Consider the following 14,798-nt stretch of genomic DNA (forward strand, 5'->3'; position numbering starts at 1 on the left):
CTGCAGCCAGCAGGGCACAGGACCTCTGTCCTTGTCCCCACTGCTACTTCCTAGCTTCGGCTTTCCAAAGCAGGGGAGGACCTTGGGCAGCGCAAACAATACAAAATGCTGTGGTTTGCAAGGAAGGTGACTGCAAAACAAAGTTGAGGGCTTTATCTACACCTGGAAAGAGCTGTTCATTCTGTACTGTCAGCTCTGAAAAGGAGGATTAAGAAGCTTTAGGAGCTTTTTACTTGCATCTGAAGGAAAGCTTTACCTATTGCAGGTCATTTCCCCACAGAAGGTAACAAACAGTCCAAGCTCACATTACGTTTTCAAGGAGTTGACTTTTCCTAACAGAGTGCACTTGTCATGATGTCTTGCCAACCCAATTCTGGAAGATATCATGCTTTTTGCAGAGCTGTCATCTTAAGCGATGTTAAATATTACTCTTAGGTACTAATTTTGTCTCTCTCTAATATTCAATATTAGATCAATAATCAATAGATCAGTAACTTCCTTTTCATGTGTCTAACCAGAGTTCAAAAAGAAATAAAGTTGTAAACAATTTCCACAGAGTAACTTAAAATGGGGTTTCCATACACCACAATTTCAGAATACTGGATTAAATTACAGTGGGTTATACAAGTTCTTAAAAGGAAGGCAAAATGCAACCAGAAAGTAAGATTCCTTGCTTGAGAATCTTAAAATGTTGGGCTTAAACATGCCACTAGTCCAAGAATGACTTCTGCTCAGCCTACTTCTCCAACTAGTATGTTTTTAAGTAGGAAATAATCCTGTTCATCATGTAAACACTTACTCAGACTCTTGATAATGTTTGTGTTATACCTTCTCAATTTCTGGACAGTTTCTTTCAGGCTCAGCAGCTAACAATTAAAAGATATTAAACCACTAGTATTTTTTAAACAATGGCATGTATGCAAAAATAATTGCCCATCACAACTACTTTACAAAATCAAAATACAGCCAATGGAAACCAGATACAAAACACTCGCCTTCAGCTGAACTAGTTTTGTTTAGAAAATGAACAGACAACGCATTTCCTTGGCTGAGACCTTGATTTGTTTGCCAAGTCCCATCCTGCAGTGATTTTTCTTCTTACCACAACATCTACGAGGCACACAGGGCACTATCAAGGAAGCAGACTCACAGTTCTGCAGGTTAGGAATGACGATAGCCCTGGCAAGCCTTTAAAAAAACCAGACATAGCAAAGCATTTTTAGTAAACTGCATAATGTAGTATGTAGTTAATGTATCCATTTTATCCCTTCATAACTGCTGGGAAGTTAGAAAATTATGGATATCTTCTTAGGGCAATTTGTATCTGTATAACATGATGGCTTGTTGCTGTATCATCTATTGCACACCCGCTTTATTTTTTTTTTTACTTAAATAAATCACAGCAAGATTTCTTACAAATCTATGGAGATATTAAACACTTGCATTGATTTCCACAAACTGGTTAGGAGACAGAAGCACAGCTACACTGATTGCGTTCTTCAAAGCCACATCACAGGATCAGAAGGTCACAGGGGGCACCTTCTTTCATACAGCTATCTTGCTTTTAGACAGAAGAAATGCCAGCAAGAGTTAGGAAGTGGTGCTTCTGCTGATGGAAAATGCAGGACATAAGCAAACAGCAAAATAAAGTACAATAACCAAACTGCTATTGGGGTGAGGTGATTCAGAACAACAGATGGGGAAAGCACTATCATCATGTCTGCATGGCAGATAGGTAAAAATAAAATTGGAGCTGAAAGGGAGGGAGTCCAAAACCAGGCAAAGAATTTACTTTAACATGGACACTCCTGTTACAGAAGCTGCTGGTGTCCTTCTGGCCAGCATAACACAGAAACTACAACCGCCGTGACTCTGTGGGTAACCCTCAAACCCCACCATTTGGTCTGTACTGGCAAAAAGCATTTTATGTCTGTTCCTATAGCACAGCAGTGGGAAGTTGGTAAAAATGTAAGAAGGAATTTCTATTCTTCAGTTCTGCATCCTTAACGCAATCACTGTCCCCTTGGGTTGAGAAAAGGACTGGCTTCACTGCTCTGCATTGCCCTGTTAGTAGAGAAGCTGCAAAGTAAAATATTCATCATGGCTTATATATAAGAAACACAGTTTTGGGTTTGCACAATGAAGAACAAGTCAAGAAATCTGTGTCGCTGGGCTGGTTTTGGCTGGGGTAGAGTTAATTTTCTTCATAGTAGCTAGTATGAAGATGTATTTTGTATTTGTGCTGGAAACGGTGTTGATAACAGAGGGATGTATTATTAGTTACTGCTGAGCAGTGCTTACACAGAGCCAAGGTCCTTTCTGCTCTCACACCACCCCACCAGTGAGTGGGCTGGGGGTGGAAAATAAGTTGGGGGGTGGGGAGGGCTGGCACAGCCCAACTGACCCAAGGGATATCCCATACCATATGGCATCATGCTCAGCATATAGAGCTGGGGGAAGATGGAAGGGAGGGGAACATTCAGAGTGATGGTATTTGTCTTCCTAAGTATCCATTACACATGATGGAGCCCTGCCTTCCTGGAGATGGCTGAACACCTGCCTGACCATGGGAAGTGGTGAATGAATTCCTTGTTCTGCTTTACTTGCATGTGTGGCTTTTGCTTTACCTGTTAAACCGTCTGTATCTCAACCTACGAGTTTTCTCACTTTTACTCTTCTGATTCTCTCTCCCACCCCACTGTGGGGGGAGTGAGTGAGCGGTTGTGTGGTGCTTAGTTGACAGCTGGGGTTAAACCACGACAGTCACGCAACTAGCAATTGAGGATAAAATACTTTCAAACTTTAAACATGGAAAGTTCTGGGTGGTTTGATTTGGCTTTGCAAGAACTGTGGTCAATTGGTACACATCGGAAATAATAACCTCAATGCCAACACTTTGAAGAGAGAGGCAGGCTTTTCCACTAACTTTAGTTACATCAGCATTTCACCATCACAATAAATGTGTGGCATATTTAGTTATGTGCACAGCAAGTACGTGGTTTATGCAGACAGACAGCCTAGCTGAATATATTTAAATATACTGATGCAGGGGGTGGGTGCTGTCTTTTCTCCTTGTCTTGGACAACTGGCGGAGGAGGTAACATCATATGCTGACTCTTCTTCTCCAACCCATTACAGGCAGAAAGGGATTCCCAAGATTGGAATAAACTAAGACAAGTCAATTATTCCCTGGTCTTGAGGATGTCATTAAATAGGGTGGTGTGAGAAATGGTTCTGGGTGGTGCTTATCTTTTTTCCTTTACTTTTCCCAAGATATAACCCATTAATACATTATTATAACCTACATACAAGACCAGTGGCATTGAAGGCTGGACTAAACACAGAATGCAAACCAGTGTCCATACCAGATCTAAACTAGTGTAGAGTCCGTCCACAACCTCTGCTTGCTGCTCTTAGCACACTACCCCTGCAAGTAAGTGATCAAACCCCGACAGTGTGCTGGCACAGGATGAAAGGACCCTCCTAATTGCCATGCCTCAAATTCCAGCTCTAAGCCTGCTAAGAGAAAGCCTGCAAAACTCTTTAATAAATCATAGAAATCAGACGGAAATTAGGTCATCTTGCCTGCGCCTCCCCTCCGCACTGCAAGTTTGCTACCCATACGCTGCTGCTGAGTGCTCTGTCTCGGCAACTCCTAAATGATTCAAGTGCTGAGGTTTCTCCCAATTCCCTGGGCAGGCTGTTACACAGCCCAGCAAACCTTGCCATTCATACGCTTCCCACCTACCAGCCTCATCCTCTCCATCCCAGTTTTACCTCTGTCTCACTTTGTTTTGTTCCTATTTATATCTCCCTTTGACTCCCCAAAAATCCACTCTTGATGCTACCTCAACCACCATCTGGCAAAAATTGTTGCTCAGGAAACGTTCTTCTGCCTCTCCTGTAATCCCACTGTAGTATGCTGCTATTTTTAGGAGAAAAAGGAGGTGGTAAGGGAATGAAAGGCTGCCAGCTCCAGCTGTACAAGAATAATGCTCCAGTATATGGAAACTACGTTACAGTGTTTCCCTTTATGCACATATAATTAACCAAAACTTTCAATCTTCTGGAATGATCCAAAAGAGAGAGACAGAAGAAACGGAAAAGACAAATTCCAAAGTAAAAACCTGCCATCTCACTTCACCTTTCAAACCCAAAGTTGGGCCCCTCCTTTCAGGGCTGTTCTTAACATTTCACATCGGTGTTTGCCTAGCAAGACACATGGTTAAACCAGCCACTTACTTCTATTATAAAATGATATATTAAGAAACCTGCTTACAACAAAAGGCAACTATGCCTTGCACCGGCCCCTCAAGTGAGAGCGAGACCTGTGTTTTACTCCTGCTTTGAGACAAGGTGACATGCTGACCTCTGAAAAGGCAGCTGTCCATCACCCTCCCCAACCTGCCCAGCCAATGGCGGTGCCAGATGTCCCATGCAAAGGGCTCAGTGCAGCCAGTGCCTGGACTATCAAGACCATCTCGCTGAAGCAAAAAGACCCTGCTTTCCTGAGAGCACACTTGCATACCTCACCCACCATCTTCACCTTTAGCAAACCTCACATTTACTGATATGCACAGTTAAGAACCGCTGGTTCTTAACAAACCTAGGAGCACTAGGAACAAACCAGAAGCACTAGGTTTCTTGCTGCAAACAATTCCCATATTCAAGAGGCAATATTCCTCTCTGTATAGAAGTATGTGTACGTATACTGACTCCAACAGAGCTGTGGGGCATTTGCTGCAATCACGATGTGCTGAGGAGTAGAGGAGCTGAGCGCTGCCTGCCCCAACCTTTGCTCTGCAACAGCAGTGATTTAATTGAAAGAAAACAGTGACGAATTCAGTGGACCTGGTGAAGTAATCATCTCCAGGGTCCTTACAGAGATTACAGCTTCCCGACCCAAGCTAGTGGGGTCAGATTTTGACACCTCTATCTAAACCAAATCAAGCCTTGCTTACCGATTTCTGTGGGAAGACTAGCAGATAAAGATACTCCTGACATGAGTCAGGGTGCAAGAACAGAACTCTCAGCATAAACTGTTTTGGTTTGGTTTTTGTTTTGGTTGGTTTTGGTTTTTTTCCTCTTCACAGCCTGTTTGCATTCGCTGGCTTATTAAACAAGATTTTATTTGCAGCCAGTATGTTCTAGGAAACTAGGAGGTGTTACACATAATTGCCCTGAGATTCATCAGGAGTAAACAAGGTAACCTCCACCACCAGGGATGATTCCTGCTCCATCACCACCAGCCATGTCACACGCCCCAGCTGCTGTGAGCAGTGTCACCTCCTGGCACCTGGGAAAGGCTGCCTCCCAGGATTTACTCACCGCCTGTGCTCCTCTGGGGAGGTGCAGAGCACTCAGGCTGAGCCACTGCAAGGTGGGGAAGCTCTGAGAATGGAGAAAGCAGAGGGATAATCCCAAATCAGGAGGCGGGGAAGTGGAACAGGTGCTTGGCCACCTTCCTGGGTGATGGGAAGGATGGATGGTGCCACAGGCTCCTGCACCAGCAGGGACCCCTCCATGGAGCCCAAAAGAAGGGTCACCCAGCCAGTGACCACAACCAGGGAAAGGGGACTTGCAGTAGGAGCAGCAGGCAGGAGGCTGGCTGGGGGAGCAGGACACAAGTGAAGAGAAGAGCAAAACCACAGGCATAAGTGTGCAGCTTGCTCTGGTCTGACATGGGCCAGAGATGGGTGCTTTCCCTTCCTCTCTCCCATGAACATCCCATCATCCATCAACAAGGCTCCAACCAAGAACATGCCAGGGTCAGCTGTTCCCACCTCAAATATATTCTCTTGCTTGCTACCTCCAGCCCATCTGGAATCAAACTGAGACCCTTTCCTTTAGGAAAAAGGCTGTAGTAAAAGCCAAGCAACAGACACATGCTATACCTTGGTAGTTCAGATTTTAACACAGCATGACAACAGAAACATCAACCATTCTCCAATTCCACACAGGAACTTTCTTATCCCACCTCTAACTCATTAGAGCAGTGCTATGACTTTTGCCTTCTGTCACGTTTGCCAGTAAACATTTCATACAAAATACATGCACTTAAGTATGTATTCAAAGCTGTATCCTGCTTTTTTTCCTCTTTACACACCCCCTCACCCCTTCCCGAAATATTTCTTTGTATTCACATATGCTTCCCATTTATTCTAGCCCTTTACCCCCCACCACGCACTCTGAGTCCCCAGTTTCCACATTCTTCTTTAACCCTCTAAACTATAAAGACTTTTCTCAGTGGGATCAAACATCTGGAGGGTGATCCTCATGCGGATTTCAGTACTTCTTTTGTTTCCCAGCTTGCCAACAGATCAGTTTTGATATGTAGTGAAGCCACTGAAAGGGATTCTCTGTCTGAGGCACTCAAAGTATTTCCATGATCTATAAAGGAAAGGGTAAAAATTGAAGGGGTTTCTGTAAAATGGTTTTTTTTTTTTTTCCCTTTTCTTACTTCTATGTTGTTTTTTAAACTTTTATTTATGTATTACCCTTCATATACTGCATCCCATAGGATGCAAATAGATACGTGATTTAGATTATTATAATTTCCTTTTGCTTTTATCCACTTTATTCAAGAACAACCAGATTTGCTGATACAATCAATGACCAAGTAAAAAGTAAAGATTTCATCTTTCTCCAGAGACAAAAAGCTGACAATTACTCAAATTGCATTATATCAATTACTCAGGGAGGGTGCAGGAAATACTGAGTTTGCTGTCTGTACAGCGCATAGTCTCAGATTAACTCAGTTGTCCCAAATACTGACCCATTTCTGCTTTTCCACAGATATTTAGTCCCCAGCAATCCTACCGAGTTTCCTCTGCACCGATGCTTTGGTGACAACAACTGAGAATGGCAGAGGCAGGAGCAAAGGGCCCATAGGATTTCTCTTACCAACACCAAGATAAGTGCCCGAGCTCCTCTTCTCCACTACCTGTGCATTTGAAATTTTAAGAAATAGAGGTCTTTCCAAAGAAAACAAGTTTTTCTCTTTGGGCATTTCTAGCCAGCTAATGCAAGACATTTCTAGCCAGCTAATGCTATGTGTCCATACACACATTTAGACTTGCTATTCCACGGTATAAGCCATTAGAAATGGCTAATACTAGAGATTAAACGTTAAGAGAAACACACTATAAAACCTAGCTAATGCACCATCTTTTCAGTAGTTCATCTCTTTTAAAGGCCTCCTTTATGATACTGATTCAAACCGCTTAGCAGTACTTATTTAAGTCTAGGTTTGGGTAAAGGTCTTTATATATATATACACACTATAACTTTTGTACCAAATAAAAATCTGTCATGATCCTTTGGAATAAACATGTTTTCAGCTTAATTTTCAGCCTAGTTGACAGCAATCATATTTTTCAGTCATACACATGCATTTTTTTTCCCTTCATTAGAGAGAAATTATGTCTAAACAAAACACTTTGAAAATTCAAACTCTGCAGCCATAACATACTTCCAGTTAAAAACATGATAAATATAATGCTAAAATACAGTACCCCAAGGCCATGCTACACACACTGAAGAAGCACAATCCTGCAGACAAGATCCCTCCCTGCATGGACCCACCCTTTGTTTTCGAAGCCCAACATACACTGAGTGCACACTGAGCATACACAGATTCTCACCCAAGGATGTATTTTGATGTGAAAAAGTCACACAGTTATTAATACTTTCATGTTGAGAACGCTGTAGCTCAGGAGATAAAGCTGATGCTTCATCTCATGAGAAACAAGTATTCTTTTATAAAAGCTTATAAATGGTTTGATGTTTTCCCCGAGACAATAAGCAGTCATTTACTGGTACATGAGATTTCCATGAAACAAGTCTGAATGTCACCCAGCATGAATAACACATTTAACACATTTCAAGAACTTTCTGTTAACTCAAGATCATGCTTGAAATACAAAGAAGTGACATTTTATGTATTTAAAAAAAACCAACACAACAAACCATGCATAGCCCCCAAGGAATTCAGAACCGCTGCACCAAACAACAAATCTAACAAACATAGGTGTGAGCGTGTTGCTGTGGGTCAAACCTACCAGGAGTGCTCATATTATCTCTAACACCACACACACCCCCCCAGCCATCAAAGACAAACCTGTAAACAGTGATTCTTTTTCAAAGACTAAATATTCAGCAGGTTTCCACTAGAGACAAAATAAAAAAAAAAAAAAAAAAAGACCTCGCCCTCCTTAATTCAAAAATTACATAAGCCGTAGCTTCACCTTCACTTGCTCCTTCTTTGCAAGAGAGAAGAAAACCCCAACTAAAATCAGACCTCTCCAGTTCTGCTGCAGTTCCCCAGCAGACAGACTCAGCCCTGCCCTGCAAGGAGCTGCCAAGGCAGAGGCACTGGGGGGGGCTGGGGACGGGTGCCACACCCTGAGGTCCCCCCCCACTCCTCCTCTTCCTCCTCCTGCTCCTCAAGGCTAAACCTGCCCACTACAGAAGCAGGCTCCCATCGGATGAGCTGCTGACACGCATCCGACCAGCTCCTCGGTCATACAGGGCAGCCTTGGGGAGAAAAGGCCATCAGCTGCATCATTAACGGAGGGATGTGACTGCGTCCAATTAATTTGGAAAGAGGCCCAGGCTGTAACAGTCAATACGGAGCAGTGTATTTTTAATACTCCCTGATGTGTTTCGTGTTCTTTGCTGCAGTGAGCAGGTCTGCAGCACACTGGCAACTCAAGAAGCCTTCCTGTTCAAGGAGTGCCGTAAGGAATAAACTTCCAGCAGCTCTTACTCTAATGCAGTGCTCTCGGGGTTTCGTCTCCCCTCATTGCCATGCAGGTCTCACCCTCACCTTAGAGCTGAAACTTTCCAACCCAAGGAGACCAGCACAGCAGTATTCACCTATACTATATTATGCATATACACAGGTGCAGCAAGACCCGTGAATTTAACCACGCCAGTAATGCAGCATGATGATCTTGACCTTTCAATACTCTATGAAAGGACTACTCTCCATAGATTTAGAGGAAAAGCATCCACTGGATTGCACCTGACCAAGATTTACTGGTCAAAACCTTACAGATTTTGCTTATATTCTCATTTTCTACGAGATTTAGTCATACCTGCTTTCTTTATACAAATCTTTCAGCTTTCTATGGGCACAAACACTGACAATATTAGAAGTAAAATGTAAAAGAGATCATTCAGTTCACCACACTGTAAAAAGACGGATGCACGTGGGACACACCTAACCCAGAGCTTTATTTTTGGCAAGCAGGCCTCTGACTTGACATCATTTTGACAGAAAGACTTGAAACATAGTGGGTACTTTCCCTTCGACTTCCAAGCAACATGCATATTGAGTTGAGGATACACTTTCCATTTCTGCCTCAAACACTGGAGCAATGACCACTTTTACTGAGCACCGTCATCCTCAAGCACAGACCAGAGAGAAATAAAATCAAGAAACCGTAGGGACAGACTGTCTACACTACTTGGCTACTTGCGATGGTCATGGAGTGGGGCTTTCATACTCGGTATATATGATAAAGTTTTATTCTCAGTATATAAAGTTTCAACTCTGAGTGAAAAACGAGAAAGCCTAAAAAGCCAAACTGCTGTTCCACCAGCCCCTCTCTGCTCTGCGCAGCAGGATGGGGAGGACGGGCACTGCACTGCCTTCCTGCCGGCCACATCCGCGGGATCTCCCTTTGCCCACACACCCGGCCGAGCACCGCAACTTCCACGCCGCGCTTTGCGGGGCCACGCGTGGAGTGTGTTTGAGGGAGGAAGCAGCGCCGGGGCCGCCGCTCTCGCGCACCTGGGAGCTGGCGGCGAGGCAGGCAGGCAGCAAGGGCGGGCAGGCGCGATTCGTTCCCCGGGCGGCCCCGGCGCGGCAGCTCTGGCGCCCGCGGGCGGCGGGGCCCCACTCTGCGGACCGGGGCCGGTGCTGCCACTGCAGCGGTCCGGGGCCGCGATGTGCTCCGCACATAACCACACCCACCGCATTGCAGAAGCCACGGCCGGGGGGGGGAAGAGGGAAACAGCCCCCCCTCGACACCGCAAGGCGCGCAGCACCCCCCGGCAGGGCGGTGAGGGAGAGGAGGGCCTGGGGCAGAGTGGGGGAGAGCCTGCTCCCCCTGCACCGCCTGGGCGCTGTGCCCCCCAGGTGAGCGGGGCAGCGGACACCCGGAGGGGGAGCAGGTCCGCGCCTCGCTAATCCAGCCCCCCTCCCCCCGCCATGCCTCTGCCGCCTACAGAAGTTTCGCACAGAAATGCGTATCGCCCTGGAAAAATTAAAATCTCAACCACCACCCCCCCCTTCATCCCTCTCCCCAGCACAGCTGCGGCGGGAGTAGCTCTGTCGTGTCTGTGTCACCGTCCCCCGTCCCCCCCGCCGCCGGGCCGGAGCGAGCCAGACACCCCGCGGAGCCCCCACCGCCCTCCCCGCTCTGCGGGGGCCACCGCTCGCCACCTCCCCAGGCGCAACCCCCACACTCTCCCCGGCACCCTGGCTTCACTCACACGCCAACCCCCGGCCCACCCCCCCCCGCCGCTGTTAACTTAAAAATGGCTCCTAGGAATGAGAGTTTTATCTCTATAAACCTTATATATATATATACATGTAGATGCGTATATATATATGAAATATATGTATATATTAAAAAGGAGGGGATGCAATCTGCCCTCCCCCCCCCCCGGGTATATCCTCTGCTTCCCCTTGCGGGGAGCACACTGCACGCACCGGGTGCGGGAGCAGCGGGAAGGTACCTTGGCGGCGGCGCGGCGAAGGCGGGGAGCGGCGGCGGTACCGGGGCGCGGGGCTGCTCCCGGCGCAGCGGCGGGAGGAGGCGGCGGCGGCGGCCACGCGTCAGCAGCGCAACCCGGCTCTGCTCTGAGCGAGCCTCCGCCGCTTCCCAGCAAATCAGGGCTGCGGAGGCTCCTCCGGAGAGAGGGAGGGAAAAAGGAAAGGGGGAAGAGAAGGGAAGGGAAAAAAATACAGAGGAGGAAAAAAAAATGGAAGGAGGGGGTGCGAAACCCACTCCGCGGAGAACGGCAAAACTGATGCCGGCAGGTTTCTGGATCCAACACCCCCCACCCCCCGCCTGCTGCCGCTGTGGGAAAGGGCAGGGTGCCAAGGGCAGCTCCCCGGGCACACAGCAGGGAGGGCCCCCTCTTCTCCCGGAGCCCGGCCCCGGGATCCCCACCTGCGTCCGGAGCGATCCGGCCAGTTTTTGGCTCAGCTAAATGAATTCTTCTATTTAGACGGATGAGTTTAGCTGCGGCAGTTGCAACCAAACCCTAGCGATGGAGGGACTCCCTGTGAACTTCAAAGGAGCAAGCTGGGTGCTGGCAAGGTCTGGCTTTGATTTGCACATGGGGTTTTGCTTGGGCAGTGGGGAATGTACCGGCCTTTTCGATTTTAATTTCCAGTGACAAACCACATGCTCTTAAAATCTGGACCCTATTTCACTCAGCAGCATCACCAAAACAGAAAAAAAATGTAGGTCTTGCCACACATGAGCGCCCGATCCAGAAAGGGTAATGTAAAACTGGAAATTACTTCTGAGTTTGCACTACAATACAGACCACAACATGCCACATGTCAGGAAGCATCAAAAATTCCTAGCACATACAGAAGCTGCCTGGGAGGCGATAATTCTACTTGCACCATTTCATTTTGGTAAATACGTAGCTCCTCTTAGAGCACATAACTAACTACACGCATAGCAGCAGCAATTGGATTTGAAACTCTGCCGCACCCCGGCATTCAGAGGCGCCGCTCCTTCGCTTCTCTGGGGTACCAGAAGCGGCTGAACTTGCTCTTTTCCAGGGAAAAAATTGACCATGGGAAGGGTAGCGATGGCTGGGGCTATGTGGGAGCCACAGACAGACACGCTGTCATGATGCACCTTCAATCCTGTTGCAACACAGTGGACCAATTAGGCTTATTCTCCCCTTAAACAGTGTATTGAGAGCTCCCCAAAACGATAAGATCCAAATTATATTCAGGCCTCTGATATCAATTGGGGGGAGGGGAGGGTAGTATCTGATTCAATTAGCAGCATCTCTGGGGGATTTAAGAAGGGAAAGAGGTTTTAATAGTAGGCAGCTGATGTACCATTCCTCAGATCTGCAAAACTGCACTGCTCTGTATTTAATGTAGAATCATAACGAGACACGCACAGACACACAGACCTTCACCTGCTATGCAGGAGTGCCTTTTAGCAGATCTGGCACACTGTAACATGCATAAAAAGGAGAGAGACTTCAAAAGGAAAATGCATGCCATCAACTGAGAGAGGGCATACCTCTAGTCGGTTGAAATACAAAGACTTGTGTACTCTTCTCCTGGAGGAGCTCTGGAAGCCATCATGAATCACAAGGGAATGGACTTGACAGCTAAGACACACATTACAGTTAACAAGGTTTGATGGGGGGGGGGGCGGCAGGAAGCAAAGTAGGAACAGGACTGAGTTGGTTTGAATCAAAGCAAGTCTCAAAAGCAAGCTAGGAGACTTAAAGAAATACTATTTGAAAAACAATGCCATTGTTTTTACATGAGATTTACCAGCTCAACATTTTGCAGCTCTTGTCCTGCCCATTACAGAGGAAGGTGTTGACACTGCTTTTAAGCAGAGATAGCACTGCTGGAGTATTAGCACTTCCTTCACAGCAACACATGTTGTCCTTGAGCAGTACTGCAGGCAAATTTGCCCCACAGCTACAATATATTCTCTGATCCCTTTTGTGGATATACTACATACATAATAGCATCTTTCATCTGAAGATCTAGAAGGCTTTCAGCACATTGATTTAACCTCAAAACATCAAGTGGCATTAACAGGCTGTTCCTGCAAGCAGGAAATCTTTGCAACAGATATGAGATAGCCTGCACTTCTGGGATACCAATATGGCCCTAAGTTTCAGAGTACTCACTTTAACTTTTTTTATTTTCATTTTCAGATGTTACTAATTCCCAAGTGGGTTAGTTGGACAGCTTGCCCTGACTTCTGCCAGATGGAAGCTCCATGGAACTTTAGGGTTCCATGAATCAGCAGGTTTTAATAATTATTTTAAAATCCTATTCTTCCAGTAATTTACGGCCAGCCAGAATCCATACTCTTCTCACACAGGTGGGAAACATGAATAATCCCCCCCCACACCCCCCGGAGTTATCCAAGTGTCCACTTACATGAAAGGAAGCTGAGATGACAAGTCCAGGCACCACTAGAAGAGACTGTTCTCCTGCCTTGCCATGGGACAATAGTTTTATTTTTGCTATTTTCTCACCTTTCTGGAAGTGGTGCTCCAGATCAGGATGTCAGGAACAAATAAGTTCAGTGATCCCATCTGAGTTTGTTTGTCCCAACTCCCAACACATCAGGCTTGGTGTGGCCCAAAACAGTCCTTTTTTGCCACCACGAAACGCCTGATGAGCAGCCCCTGCTGCCTTCTACAGAGAAATTTAACTCCTATATTGTGCTCATTAAAACCAGCACCTACTTGGGCAGGAAGAGGGGTGCCACACACTTATGGTAGCCGTGAATGCCCAGCCTTTGAACCCTTTGCATCCTGTTGCTCTAGACCCAAGCTCCCTGTCTGCCACTCCCCATGCACCATCTCCTCTCCATTCCAGTGACTGCAGAGAACTTCTGCCAGTCTGCTCCTGCTGGGTCATCCCCTTACCTCTTCCCATACCCAGCATGCCCCATTCTCCATCCCCACTCAGCGCCTTCTTCCCCTTCCTCCATTACCACTGTACTCCTCGCCGGGGGCCTCCCAACCCTCTATTCCTGCTTTGCCCTTACAAGAGGTATCTCTTCATCTTCCTTCCCTCTAAAGCAGTTTCGTTGTGCCATATACCTTCCCTGCATCTTCTCCAGGCCAGGATTCTCCATTTCCTACCCATGCAAGGAGCTAGATGCACACCCAAATTGCTCTGTGCTGGTCTGGAATCCAGGTGGTTCCAAACACCCCACCCTTTGGGGAAGAAGGTACACAGCTATTGAGATGCCAGTACCCCACTGTATGAGCAAGAGTCACCCAGGAGATCAGCACTAAGCTGAGGAAATGGGTAAACCAGGCAGCAAGTTCTGCCCTCCATTCCCTTTTCTATCACTTGGTTTTCCAGTTTCTCCCCTTCGGTGAACACATGCAACTTGCTTGGGAAGGCTCTGGGAGGAGGAATGAAAGGAACTATTCCTGGCGCAAAAAGCTAGGGAAGAATAAAGGCAAAGACAGCCTCTGACATGAAGTAGGTAAATTAGAGGTGGGGAAGGAAAAGGTACCAATGCGCCCCCATTTCCCATGCGGTACCAGTTGGAGGAGAGCAGCCATAAGGAAAATGGGCCTGTGCAGAGTATTTGGCCACGACAAGGGCTTTTCTTTTATAGGAGAGAGGAATGGGGAGACAAATGGTCTCTGCCAGGAAAGGATGAATAGGCAACCCTGGAAGAGCAGGGACAAGGATTATTGCCCAGCCCTGGGAACTGCTGCCTAAAACATTCTTGTGATTCCCTAATTGATTGGACATGGCATTCAAAATAGCACATTACAGAAAAGCAAGACACAAAAATGGTATCAAACCTAGCAAAAGGCTGTCTCAAGCCCAGCCAACGATGAATTAGCTGGGTACAGCACTTTGAAAAATGGCAAGTACCATAAAAGTAGTAGCATTATTACAGCATTATTAAGAAGATACTTCTTAGCAGACAGGAGCTTGGCACTATCTGTCTAGACGGGTAGACGGGTCTGGAGTCAAACCGATTTTTTTTATTTTTTTAATTATTATTACCGTATCCACTTCCATTTATTAAAAG

General features: G+C 46.4%; 1 protein-coding gene across 24 annotated transcripts in view; it reads right to left on the minus strand.

Moving 5' to 3' along the window:
* EPB41L3 (erythrocyte membrane protein band 4.1 like 3) overlaps positions 1 to 14,798 on the minus strand; it is a 146,742-nt gene that overhangs the window by 89,818 nt on the left and 42,126 nt on the right. For 18 of the 24 annotated variants that reach the window (XM_032920129.1, XM_030497478.1, XM_030497497.1 and 15 more), the window contains exon 1: positions 10,747 to 10,923. The exons of 2 other annotated variants lie outside the window; for them this stretch is intronic. The gene's annotated coding sequence lies outside the window, so the exon portion shown is untranslated. Of the gene's footprint in view, positions 1 to 8,246; positions 8,313 to 10,720; positions 10,924 to 14,798 lie in introns of those variants that run through there. 4 more of the 24 variants (XM_030497551.2, XM_030497533.2, XM_030497386.2 and 1 more) reach the window with 2 other exon arrangements.

This window comes from Strigops habroptila, chromosome 1 (genome assembly GCF_004027225.2).
Source record: "Strigops habroptila isolate Jane chromosome 1, bStrHab1.2.pri, whole genome shotgun sequence".
Lineage (NCBI taxonomy): Eukaryota > Metazoa > Chordata > Aves > Psittaciformes > Psittacidae > Strigops > Strigops habroptila.